Source organism: Hyaena hyaena, unplaced genomic scaffold, assembly GCF_003009895.1.
Source record: "Hyaena hyaena isolate Hyena2069 unplaced genomic scaffold, ASM300989v1 scaffold_517, whole genome shotgun sequence".
Lineage (NCBI taxonomy): Eukaryota > Metazoa > Chordata > Mammalia > Carnivora > Hyaenidae > Hyaena > Hyaena hyaena.
Genome location: NW_024081148.1, coordinates 273,713 through 287,421, shown reverse-complemented (window position 1 = coordinate 287,421; position 13,709 = coordinate 273,713).

The window sequence follows — 13,709 nt, the reverse complement described above, 5'->3', positions numbered from 1 at the left end:
AAGAAGGGTACTGGAGGAAGATGTATAAGATCAACCAAAGTGAGGGTGTGTCTTGAGGTGGAGGGAAACAGAATAAGCAATCCATCAAGGACACTGGAGATTAGTGAAACATTCATTGCTCACCTTGACTTTCCATTAGAGAGCTTCCATAATCCCCATAGACTTTTCCCTATATAACATTCACTATAGCATTTCCTGTGGATTACTTGGTTATTGCATCACCTTGACAGAGGCATACCTTTTTCTTCTTTCAGTGAGAGGCAACTTCCTGAGAGGGAAGTTTGTGTGGCTGTGAAGAGCTGCCTATCTAGTTCCTGGCTCGCTAAAATACAGGGGCAAATTGTGGACTGTCATACATAATAGAGTTATTTTTATTAAGTAACTAGAAAGCTTTTTAGGGTTGTATTTCAGAAAACAAATGTAAAGTAATATTTATGGAGAGATGGGAAAGATTTGTTTTATACTTTCCTATTCATAATTTAGATATAAAGAACTGCATCTGCTTCTAGTTTATATTTTGATTTCCTTTTCCCAGTAAAAGGAGAGTCTCAAACTGCCAAAATTCACTACCTATCTTCACTTAAAGTGTATAAAGGAACATGTAAATTCTACTCTGTAGCAGAAGACAAATCTAATGCTTAACTGATTAAATGATTATTGAGCTCTAATATAGATGAGGAAGACTGCTTATAGTGAAAAAAAAAAGTGAAGTTATAAGGAAGGTCTAAGAAAAGCTTCCTATCTTCAAGTAGCTCCTAATTTCATGAGAACATAATACATAAATATATAAGCTTATGAATTCATTCCAAAAGCTGTGTTCTAGTAATCCAAGCCTTAGAGAATTGCAACAACATTCATAAAGCCTCTGAAGGCAGATAAATAGGAGTCACCTTTGACTCCTCTGTCTCTTTTATTCCCCCTGACTAGTTATAGATCCTACCTCCTTAATATCTCTAAATTAATCTCATCCACAACACCCTCCTGCCTGACCAGGCATCCATCAGTTCTTGCCCTACTTCTTAGTACGGTCTCTTAATTAGTCTTTTCATTTCAAATCTCTAACACCTTCACCTCCCCAATCCAAGCTCTCTATTACAACCAGGTTCATCTTTCTTAAATTAAGTTTAACTGACCTTGTAATCCTCTTACTTACACAGGATAAAATGTAGATACTTCAGCTTAATACATAAGGTCCTTCATAATTTGATCCCTGCCTGATTTTCTAATTCATCTTTGCCATTCCCTATACTCTTTAAACTCCAAGAGAATGGGGTCGTTTTTCTTATGAGCACTGTACCCTTCAACACCTACCAGAGGATGTTGCACACAGTAGGTGCTGCTGACTTGGAATCAATAAGCCTTTTGCTCCAATAAAACGAATCTGTTTTTTATTTCATGAATAGCCTGTGCCAGTGCTGTTTCAGGATCTTTAGCTATGCCTTTCCCTCTCCCAGAAATGCTCTTCTTATGGACAAATTCAATTCAAGGATACCTTCCTCCAGAAGGCCTTTTTTCTCCCTCTTGGCTAAGATATTCCTCTGTTGTGCTCTCACACCCTTCTGGGTTAGCTCTGCTATAGAAGTTGCTGTACTTTCTGTGATAACAAATTAATTTATCTCTGGGTTCTTCTGCTCTGAATGCTCCTTGACAGCAAGGCTCCTGTCTTAATTGATTTTCTATACCCAGTGTCATTATTGTACCTGGTTTAAAGTAAGCACTTGGTGAATGCTTAATGAATATATGAATGAATTGAATAAATGGGAAAATGAATAAGAGGGAGTTAATAAATTAATAGATAGATATACTGCCCTACACAGCTACACAAGGCAGTATTTACTATTAAATTAGGCATGTGAAGAAGAGAACTGGCTCCTAGGAGGAAGACCTCTCTTAGTTAACTTTTTGGAGATGATTCTCACTCTAGTGCTAAGGAGACTTTGGGGTGTGAAGAGCAATAGCCACTATTCTTTCCTAAGTTCAATTGATTAATTATTATATAGTTAATACTTCTCTTAATATTAACGCACTTATTACATCATTAATTTAACAAATTAAATATCCCTCAACATTCAAATCAGTTATATGCTTCTCAAGTCAAAGATGTAAAATTCTCAGGGTGCCTGGGTGGCTCAGTTGGTTAAGTGTCTGACTCTTTATTCCAGTTCAGGTCATGATCTCACAGTCATGAGATTGAGCCTGTGTCTGGCTCCACTCTGGGCATAGAGACTGCTTAAGATTCTCTCTCTCCCTCTTTCTCTATCCTTCCCTGCTTGCATTCTCTCTCTTTCTCTCTCTCTCAAAAAATAAAATAAAATGTAAAATTCTCACACATGCTTTAAACACCTTAAAAAGCAAATGTAAAGTAGTAGAGTGAATACAAAATAATCAGTACAGAACCTGGCTAATCTCTTTTGATTATTGACCTCTCAACTAAGCATCATTTCTCAGATAGGTTTCTTTGATAGCCAATCTCCAATCATTCTTTCTCATAGTCCCCGGAAAATTCCCTCCAAGCATTAATTGAACTTATAGTCATATTTTTGTTTCCTTAAGTGTTTATCTAATCTCTCTCTGCCACTGGTCTATATAAATTCCACAAGGCAGAGATAACATAGGTTAGCTCTAAAAACATAGTTTCTAATGCAGTGCCTACACACAGTCAGCAGACAATATTCATTAAATGATAACATACATAGTTTAAATGCCTGTAACCTCCATGCAGGCAGATATAATGTTGACTTTCTTTACCATCACCCCATTACACACACACACGATATATAGATGATACTAATATTTTGTGAACTTATAAGTAAATAGAACTAAGGTTAACATTAAAATATATAAGGAACTCATACAACTCAGAAACAAAAACAAATACATACCTGCTTAAAAACTGAACAAGATCCCGAATAGACGTTTCTTAAAAGAAGATATACAAACAACCAAAAACTATAGGAAGAGGTGCTCAACTTCAGAAATGTCAAGTAAATGCAAATTAATACCACAATGAGGTATCATCCCACATCTTGAGAATGGCTATTATAAAAAAAAGACAAGCGCTAATGACAATGTGGGGAAAGGGAACCCTTGTACACTGTTGTCAGAAATGCAAATTGGTACAGATATTATAGAAAACAATATGCAGGTTCCTCAAAAAATTAAAAATAGAACTACTATATGATTCAGCAATTCTACTTCTGGGTATGTATCCAAAGAAAATAAAATCCATATCTGGAAGAGATATCCACACTCCCATGTTCGTTTCAGTATTAGCCATAAAGGCAATATTTTGGAAATAGTCTAAATGTCCACTGATGAATGGACAAAAAAATTATGAGAGATATGTTATTTATATATATTGGCTATTTACATAACTTACCCTCTAATTATTACATATGTTAGAATAGAATATTATTTAACCATAAAAAAAAAGGAAATCCTGCCATTTGTGATAACATGGATGAGCCTAGAGGACATTTTGCTAAGTGAAATAAGCCACCCAGTGAAAGGCAAATAATGCATGATCTCACTTACATGTAGAACCTGAAATAATCAAACTCTAGAAGCAGAGCAGAATGGTAGTTATTAGGGAATGCAGAGAGGAGGAAATGGGAGAGATATTGGTCAAGGGACACAAAGTTTCACTTATGCAAGATAAGTTCTAGAAAGATCTAATGTAGAGAAATGTGACTATGGTTAATATTACATTATACAGTTAAAATTTGCTAGGAAAATAAATCTTTTTTTTAATTTTTTAAAAATATTTTTATTTATTTCTAGGAAAGAGAGAGAGACAGCATGAGCAGGGGAGGGTCAGAGAGAGAGGGAGATACAGACTCTGAAATAGGCTCCAGGCTCTGAGCTGGCAGTCAGCACAGAGCCCGACACGGGGCTCAAACCCACGAACGGCGAGATCATGACCTAAGCAAAATCGGACGCTTAACCGACTAAGCTACCCAGGCGCCCCTAGGAGAGTAAATCTTAAGTGTTCTCACCCCCCTCAAAATGATGGATATGTTTACTAGCTTGACTGCAGTGAATATTTAAATATATATATATATTTATCTATATATATGTCATATATATCTATATATATGACATATATAGATGAAATATATATGTCATATATATACATATACATATACATATATGATATCTATATATGTCATATATAGATATATATATAAAATCAACAAGTTGTACACCTTAAATATACACAATCTTTGTCAGTTATAGCACAATAAAGCTGGAGGAAAAAAGTGTGTCTACTGATACAAAGAAACTTAAAAGATGACTAGTGCAAGGTGTGAATATAGCAACCCAAAGGCACAATTTTAACTGGGGCCCAATTAAATAGCTTAACTACCTACAACAGTTCAAGCAATAGGTAACATACTTATATTCATGGACTCCAACACGAATTAAGCCCAATTTACTATCAAGCAACATATTACGATAGGGAATATGTCTACAGAATAAAAACACATTAAGAATAAAAATAGATAACTAATAATAGAACAAAGAGTTCTAAACAGCATTCTATTTAATGATGGAAAGACATAGGTTATCCTTGATGGGAAAATTACAATTTTTATTTTCTTCTGGTCCAGTTGAAGAAATGGAATTGAGGGTGAGAACAATCTTGTCTCCCAAGTTTTCCTGGGATGTTTAGTGACAATCATACTCTAAAATGTAGGATTCATTAAGGTTTGTCCTTCCACAGGGAGAAGGAGCTCCAACAGGGTGCAAAACCGGCATTTGGAGGCTGGGTTATGCAAGAGGAACATGGTGATTTCACCTTGATAGGAAGAGGTTAAAAGTTCCCATTGCAAGTGATAGATAGACAGCCTTTGGATTTCTCTTTGGATAGATTTTCTCTGTTTTTCATCAGCCTGTAACAAGAATATATGCCTGGCCAAAAGGGGGTGGTAGGGGGTTGCTTCTAAAGCATCTCCCCACGTATGACCTTGAAGCCTTCCAAACCATTCCCGCACACTACTGTCAACACGATTTAGCAAAAATGTGAATCCTGTGATACCAATTCCCTACTTAAAGCTTTTTAGCATCATCACCTTGTACTTAGAATAAAGCTCCAAATTCTTATTAAAGCTTATAGGGCTTCATCTTTCTCATCACATGATGCACTCTCTCCCTGTTGAGTCCTCATTATACAAATATTACCACTTTCTGCAGTGTGTCATGCTGCTTCTTACCTAAGACCTTCTTCCCATGATCTTATTCAAACTTGCTCTTCTGTCTACCCGGCCCATTCTCTGCTTTGCTGTCCTTATATCCACAACTCAGAATAATATAATTTCTTCTGGGAAGACTTTCATGACTACCCCACCCACCACCAGGAAGCTTAGATCCCCTCTGACATATGCTGTCTTAGCACTCTATACTTGTTTTAGTACCCACTACAGTATAATTAAGCCCCAAATTTGTAGTTGATAGATTAAACTGTCTTTCTAAAAACTAAAATCCATAAGTTCAGATAGCATATAATTTTCATTCAGCCTCCAATTTCCTAGCAGCTATCAGTCTTATCCAGTACATGACATCAATAATTATTTAATGAAAAACCAGCTGAATGAATGAGTGAATCTAATTTGGGGCATTAACTGTTACTTGGTCTTGAGCTAAAGATCAACACTCATATGTGAACATCCTGCTCATTATCATCCCCTAAACCTTGGCAGCGATAATAGAAAGGATTATCACCCAAAGAAATGACTTAACGACCACCTTACCCCCAGCCCCAAGCAGTTGTTTTAAATTTTTATTTTAAAACTTAAATGACTTAATCAATTTTTAATTTTTCCAACACATCTACTTTCTCAACCTTCTCTGTTCTGAATGAAGATTTCATTGCTTCTTCAGCCTTTCATTACCATACTAGGTTTCAATTTTCTTTAATATGTAAATCACTCCCCTGAGTTCTAATGGTATTGAACACTGAATACAGCACTCTGGCTATGATATAATTCTCCCACAGAGAAGAGGGTTAATTTCATCCTCATTCAAGACACCTTAAGTCCACTATTTCAGTCTTAGAACTCATTTTCATGTCCAAAGGTAACAAAATATCCAGTGCATTGAGTGAATCCCCTCTTTAGCTATTACAATTTTAATGCCTACATTTTGGGATCAGTTTAGGGAAAGATAAGTTTAAGGAATCAACAACAGAATGGGAAATTTTCAAAAAGAAAATATCCTAAATTCTATTACCTTTAGATCAAGAAATTCCTAATTTCTATCACTCTTTTTAGATCTGTAACAGCTTTTTAGAGAATAAGTTAGTTGTTTTGCTTTATCTTCAAAAGAAACATGAGGAGGCATGACATTTCTCTTTGAAATCCTGGCTGTGTTGTGCCTTACTCTCATTCTGTTTTTTGTTCAAGATAAGAGACACTAAGTATCGTCTTAAATCAAAGTCTAAGGTAAATCTTCATCTTTGCAAATTTCCAGATGGAAGGGTTTTTATAATTAAAATACTCAGAGGAGGGAGAAAGGAAAAAGGAAAGGAAGAGGGGGAGGGAAGGGAAAGAGAAAGAGAGACAGACAGACAGACAGACAGGCATGGAACCATGAGTATATGAAAAAAGAGTTGGCATCATTCCACCCCATGGCCACATCTTCTTGAATTATTTAACCTCATTAATTCTGCCTTTCATGATGTTAAGTGTCTTGGCCTTAGTAGTTTAAGACAACACTTTGAGACCTATATAAAATTGTATATTCCTTTGATTATGTATATGCATAGTATATATACATGTTAATTAGATGCCTTATTTTACTTGTAGCATATTATTTTCTGTGCTATTTTCCCTGAATATATATATATAATATATATTTTTTTTCCCTGGAGATATTTATATATATATATAAATTTATATATATATTTACAAGTTATATATATACATATATATACATATATATAACTTGTAAATACTTTTTCTCCCTGATACAAAAATTATAATATTTTCACAACAAAAGAAACAAAAGGGCCATTTTTCTTTCAAAAAATTGTCTTTATGTTTTATTTTATATTTGAGAGAGAGCAAGCAGGGGAGGGGCGGGGAAATGAAGACAGAATTTGAAGCAGGCTCCAGGCTCCAAGCAGTCAGCACAGAGCCCGATACAGGGCTCAAACTCACAAGCAGTGAGACTATGACCTGAGCTGAAGCTGGAGACTTAACCAACTGAGCCACCCAGGCACTCCAAAGAAAAAGGAAAAAGAAAAAAGAAAAAAAAAGCCATTTTTTAATGAAGACATATCAAAGTCATGGGTAACTCCTAGGCAAGGCTTATGAAAGTTATCATAGGTTACTTTTTTAAAAAAATCCTTTCTTATTTGTATAAGGCTAAATTTTTATTTTCTCTTCTAATTTCTTGTTCACCTATACTTTGCTTTCCTCTCTCTATATGGTAAAACTCATGAACAGCTAAAGTAAACTAAACTTACAAAGACTCTACCTCTCAGCTCAGCAAGACAGCTTAATGGTGGTGTTAATAGATGCTAGAAAGCACAAATCATGACTCTGTGAGAAACTAGAAGCAAGACAATGTTTGTGGAAGATGGGCCTTTTTCACTGCATGGTCCCACTGAACATGTCCTCACCCCCCAGACATATCTCTACAGAGATAGCATTTGTCATCTGTGGATACCAAAAACAGCTCCAGGACTGTATAGATGCTTCATCTTTTTCTGTGCCTCTGTGTTGTTTATCAAAAAGCATGGAGACAAGGGACTTCAAAGGGAATTCCTTCCTCAGATCAGCTCAGTGGGAGGCTGAGGGGGACAAGAAACAAGCTCTCGATTGGTATTTATTGAGTGCCAAATGTTTCCTCAACACTGTACAATACACAGGGAAAGACATGGTCCATGCCCCATGGGGTTACCATCTAAATAGGACTGATGAGGTGAGGCATAATTGGCTGAATTCTTACCCTGTGTTGATGACTTCTCTATGGGAACCCAAATCGTCCTCCGTGGAGACTGGTGCTATTCACCAAACCTTAACAAGCGCGTTATGTCCTCTGAGAGCCTGGCACAGTCAGCCCCATCAGGAGGGAGAGCTCAGTGTTTGTCTAACCGCCTCTCATTCAGTCTCCTTCCCCAGACACAGTCTTCAATGGCCTCAGCAGCAGTGGGAAGTCAATAGAAGGCTTTGTGGATGATCCAGGAGAATCAGGAAGACCTTTATCCTGGAGACAAAAGCTCAGCCTAATACTTCTAGAATTGCTCTCCTGGCTGCCATTTTTAACATATCGCTTCAGTGGTTACAGCCCCCCATTTTCTCCCCTGTTTCGTCTTATATTCAATGGAGACCTCTGAATCCTGCCACACATTGGATGCGATCCTCTTGATGGCCAGATTATGCCCTGTGGTCAGCCTTGCAGACTCTCATTCTGCATGTCCTTACTAAGAGGCCTCACAAGCCTAGGAAAAACTTTCTCTTCTCCCCACAACAACATTGTTCTCCTTTTATATACCTATCCGGAGAAACTGTAAAAATTAACCTAGTCCATGTCATCTCTGGTCTACCATCTCACAACTTAATTTTATAGTTTTATTCTTTGTTTCTAAATTTTGATCTATTTTTGTTTATTTTTAATTCCCATTTTGTCTCACAAGTATCTATATCCACAGCTAATGAATGTAGAAATACATAAAATCTGATATAATGTTCTTATGGTAGAATGCAGAAGCTATTTTATTTCCTGAGCACTTCTATGAGGTCTGTGTGGAATCCAGAGTGAGTTAGTGGCTTTTTAAATCTCTAAATAAGTTCAATTCTAGAATGAATTACATTATCTCTTGTGGCTTTTATTAATCTTTAAGTTCAGTTGACACAGAGGCTAACAACTGTGGGTTAGTGCAGGCCAGGGAGAAGAGAAAGCCCTAGACAATTCCAAGCTCATAAATCTTACAGCCTCCAAAGTTGCCTGAACTTGGGCCACTCACTTGCCACAGCTACCAGAAATGTGGCCAGTGAAGCTGTCTTTTGTCTAACAGTAGACTATATGTTCGACTAATCAATATGTTAAGCAATGGATTAGATAGAGCTATAACCAAAAGGCCTATATAATCAGTAAGTGACATAAAATATAAGAGATTCATTCAATTACTCAAAAAATATGCATTGAGAATCAAATATCTTCCAAGCATAATTCCAGGTGCTAGGGATTCAATGATGAGCAAAAATCAGATATCATCATTGACTTCTTAGGATGCACCATACAGAGGAGAAACCAAAACTAACCATGTAAATGGATCTAAAATTGCAACTCTGTTAGGTTCTATAAATGAGAATCCCATAGTGTTAGGGGTATACAACAAAACCTTGAACTTGAACCTTTAAAGGATGTCACAGAAGGCTTCCATTTGAAAATGATGATGGAGCCAAGATCCAACTACAGAAATGGCTCTCACTAGGTAAGGAGTGGAGGGAGCAACCAGCCATGAAAAGACAGCAGATGTCATGGACATAGGTTCTACTGTTCTAAGGATGAGGAAAATAGTGACAGTTTTTCTAGTTCTGTATACCCCATTCCTCAAATGGCATATCCCCTTGTTCCCACTTCATCTGGACTCCTTTTATGGTACTTGAATTTCTACCTTGCATTAGCGTTTCACATGATTCTTCTGATGCATTCTTCAAGGACAAGGTCTCCATGTTTTTTAAAAGCCCCCACAGTACCTGGAAGTGTGCTTGAATACTATTATCAAGTAAAACAAGTTAAGAAACCTAAAAGATAACATTTAAAATTATATTAAATACAAATATTTCTACTTATTTCTTAGAAATGAGAATGGGGCAGATTTCTCTTGAAGATACCTCATATGATTAAGTCATAATGAATTTGAGTTGGGGAAATTACCAGACACCAAAAATAAACAAGAAGTGAGATAAGAATGGTACAGAAAGGATGTAACCAACACCCAACCAGGAGATATTGGGTGATATCAGAATCCTAGTGGTTTGATGTCCTGTGAGAGGATTTTGGCCTGGGCAAGGTAGAGTTAGAATAGAACTCTCCTTACAACTATGGAACTTCTAAGAGCACTACTGACATAGGAAGATGGCAAACACTTTTTTATATTGACTTTGATGTAAGAAAGGAAAAAAAGACACTGGAAAGAAAATTACAAATCACAGGTCTGCCCTCAAATACTTACACTACTGTTTGGTCTAGAAAACCATGCCAAAATGCAGCTTCATATAGACACCTCCAGTTTCTAGGCAGAAAGAAGTGCACATTCTCGATGAAAGAGTTTGTCTTTAACTTCTTAGACCCTAATAGGATTCTGTGGATTAAATTCACACAGATATGTATTAACTTAAAACTTAAAAATTCATAAGGAAACAAGTTACCATGAATGGAAAAAGAAATCATGAAAATAGACGCCTGGGATTCCAAATAGTGTAATTATCATATCCAAAATATAAGGCAACTATGCCTGAAATGTTTAAATAAATAACAGATGGAATTCAAAATATGTGTAAGAAACAAAAGAGTATAAAAATATAATAAAGAATATTTTAAAAATAACTTTTCAAAAAATGATGAATGTCAACACTATAGTTAAATCCTTAACATAGAGTTTAAATAAAAGTATGGACACAGTGGAAGAAATACCTAAGTGAAATACATATCCAAAAAACCAGAGAACTAGAGAATGCAACATAGAAAGGTAGAGACATAAAATATGTAAAGGAGAGACAAAGAATGATGGAGGAAAGTATTTTTGAAAAACTAACATGCCTTCAATCAGAATTCCAAAAGGAGAGAATAGAAAGAATAAGAGAGGTAATATTGGAAGGGATCATACTTTAAGAATTGATGATGACTTAGAAAATCAGAATAGGATTCACAAAAACACCAGCAGAAAAAATAAATAAAAATCTACTCCTAGACTCTTCTTAATAAGTTTGCATAATGCCATTAACTAAGAAATTACTTTTAAAGCAACTAGAAAGAAAAAAAAAGGTGATTGCTTATTATAAAAATGAAATTAAACAGCAGGATTCTCAATGGCAACAATGGAAATGCTGAGACAAAATATCCATAAATCTAACATTGTTTACCAGGTAAGTCACTGTTTTTGCAGGAAGAAAAAAAGAAATAAGAGATTATTGTCCAAATAGCATGAAGAATGTACTATCAAGATGAAGGCAAATGTTTATAAATAAGAATTTTCAAAACATAAAAAATTAATAGCTAGTAAAGAAATTGTTAAACATATAAATGAATCTAAAATGAATGCATAACACAAAATTAACTAAGACTCTAATGTGAGGATTAAAAATTTGAGATAGAACTAAAATATTATCCATATGTAATATGTAAGACAGATAAGGTATCTGGAGTTAAAGCATTCTATAATCTTGTTCAGGAGGGGTATGATTCACTCCATGAACAAAAATAATATTAAAAAATCAGTTTAGATAAGACTTAAGTTAAATATGCACATTACATTTTTTAGGTAAACAAAATAATAAAATTAAAGCATATAATTTCCAAAATTGTAAATATATTTGGAGAAAATTGAGTTAAAAATCCACAACCACTACAATAGTAGGCAGGATATGAGGTTTTTAAGATGCATAAATGAAGCAGAGTATATCAAAAACACAAAATAAGAATGATAGAGATATGTTCAAATACATTGGTGACTTATAAATGTTGATGGACCAAATCTTATGCTTGGAGGTCTAAGATTTTCAAATAGTATGTAAGATAGCAAAAAATTCAACTACATGCTATTTGCAAAGAAGAGATCTAAAACTTCAGGACGCAAAAAATTGAAAAGGAAGTGAAAAAATATGTCAAGAAACACTAACATCAAGATAGTCCATTTATATTATTATAAAACACAATGGGAAGTAAGGCCAAAAAGCATTATTTGGAATGTAAGGCCAACACTTGATAAAAAAAAAATTTAACTCATCAAGATGATTTTTTTAATGTTTATTTATTTTGAGAGAGAGACAGAGACAGTGAGACAGAGTATGAGCAGGGGAAGGGCAGAGAGAGACACAGAATCTGAAGCAGTCTCCAGGCTCTGAGCTGTCAGCAGAGGGTCTGATGTGGGGCTCAAACCCAGGAGCCATGAGATCATGACCTGAGCTGAAGTCAGATGCTTAACTGACTAAGCCACCCAGGCGCCCCTTCATGAAGATGATTTTTATGTAAATTTTATGCACCAAATTATATGAACTTAAAATACATAAACCAAAAAAGAGTCATATTTAAGGAGAGTTGGGCAAAAATAGTGTCATAAATCCAAATGCCCTGAGTAATTTTGTTGATTTAGCAGACAAAAAATTAGTATATATATGATTTGTTTGAACACACTGAAAGTATGTAGAACTCTGTCCCCATTATTGCAGAACACACATACTTCTCAAGCATGCATGAGACATCAACAGAATTGGTCACACATAATATAAAAATGCAATCTCAACATACATCAAAGAAATCATTTGCAGCCCCTATTATTTGCCTAAAATGTAAGTTAGAAACTTATAACAGGGTTGCCTGGGTGGCTCGGTCGGTTGAGCATCCGACTTGATTTTGGCTTAGGTCACCATCCCAAGGTCATGGGACGGAGCATGCATTGGGCTCCACACTGAGAGTGGAACCTGCTTAAAATTCCCTCTTTCTCCTGCCCCTCTCCCCCGCTCATGCTCACTCGTGCTCTCTCTCTCTCTAAAATAAAAAAAGAAAGAAGTCTTTAACAATAATAATAATAAAAATCAAACTGTGCATTTGGAAAACTAAGCTTTAAGTAACACATTTGAGGGGTTCCTGGGTGGCTTAGTTGGTTAAGCATCCAACTCTTGATTTTGGCTCAGGTCACGATCTCATGGTTTGTGAGATTGAGCTTCATGAGGGCCGCCTCTGCACTGACAGCTCAGAGCCTGCTTGGGATTCTCTCTCCCCCTCTCTCTGCCCCTCCCCCATTCACACATTTGCTCTCTCAAAATAAATAAACAAACAAACAAATAAACAAACATGAAAAAAGTAACAACACATACGACAGTCAAATATCAAAGCAGAAAAATATCACCACATTATCACTACTTTATAAATGAAGAAAGTATATTGCAGAAATATTAAGGAAGTTGCTAAAGGTTGTACAGTCAGAAGCTGCAATGTTGGGTGCTGAACCGACAGGATCTGACTGAAGACTTTTTACCTGTTCGCTTAGCTTTTATCACCTTTCATTCTGAAATGCCTTCAAATTTACCCATTGTGTTTTCTTCTCTAACCCAGCGGTTATTTAGAAGTGCATGTGTGGGGGGCTGGGGGGGATTGGGAGGAGGGGGTTCTTTGCATGTTTTTTGCTTCTTGTTTGTTCATTTGTTTTGTTGAAATGTAGAAACAGTTGAGGACATTCTAGATTCCATATTGGTTTTTAAATTAACTCCATTTGGTAAATTAATTAATTAATGAATTAACACCCTGTGAGATTTCAGTCTTTCAAAATGTACTGAGACTCATTTAAGGCCCTGCATGTGGTATATTTTGGTGAACTTCCATGTGCATTCGCAAAGGATGTGTTGGAGCACATTGTTCCCTGTAGGTGCCAATTAGGTATAGGGGGGCTGGTAGTGTTGTTCCAAACTTCTTCATCATTCCTAAGTTTTTTCTCCTTGTTCTATCAATTTACAAGAAATGGTTCTTAAAATTCCCAACTA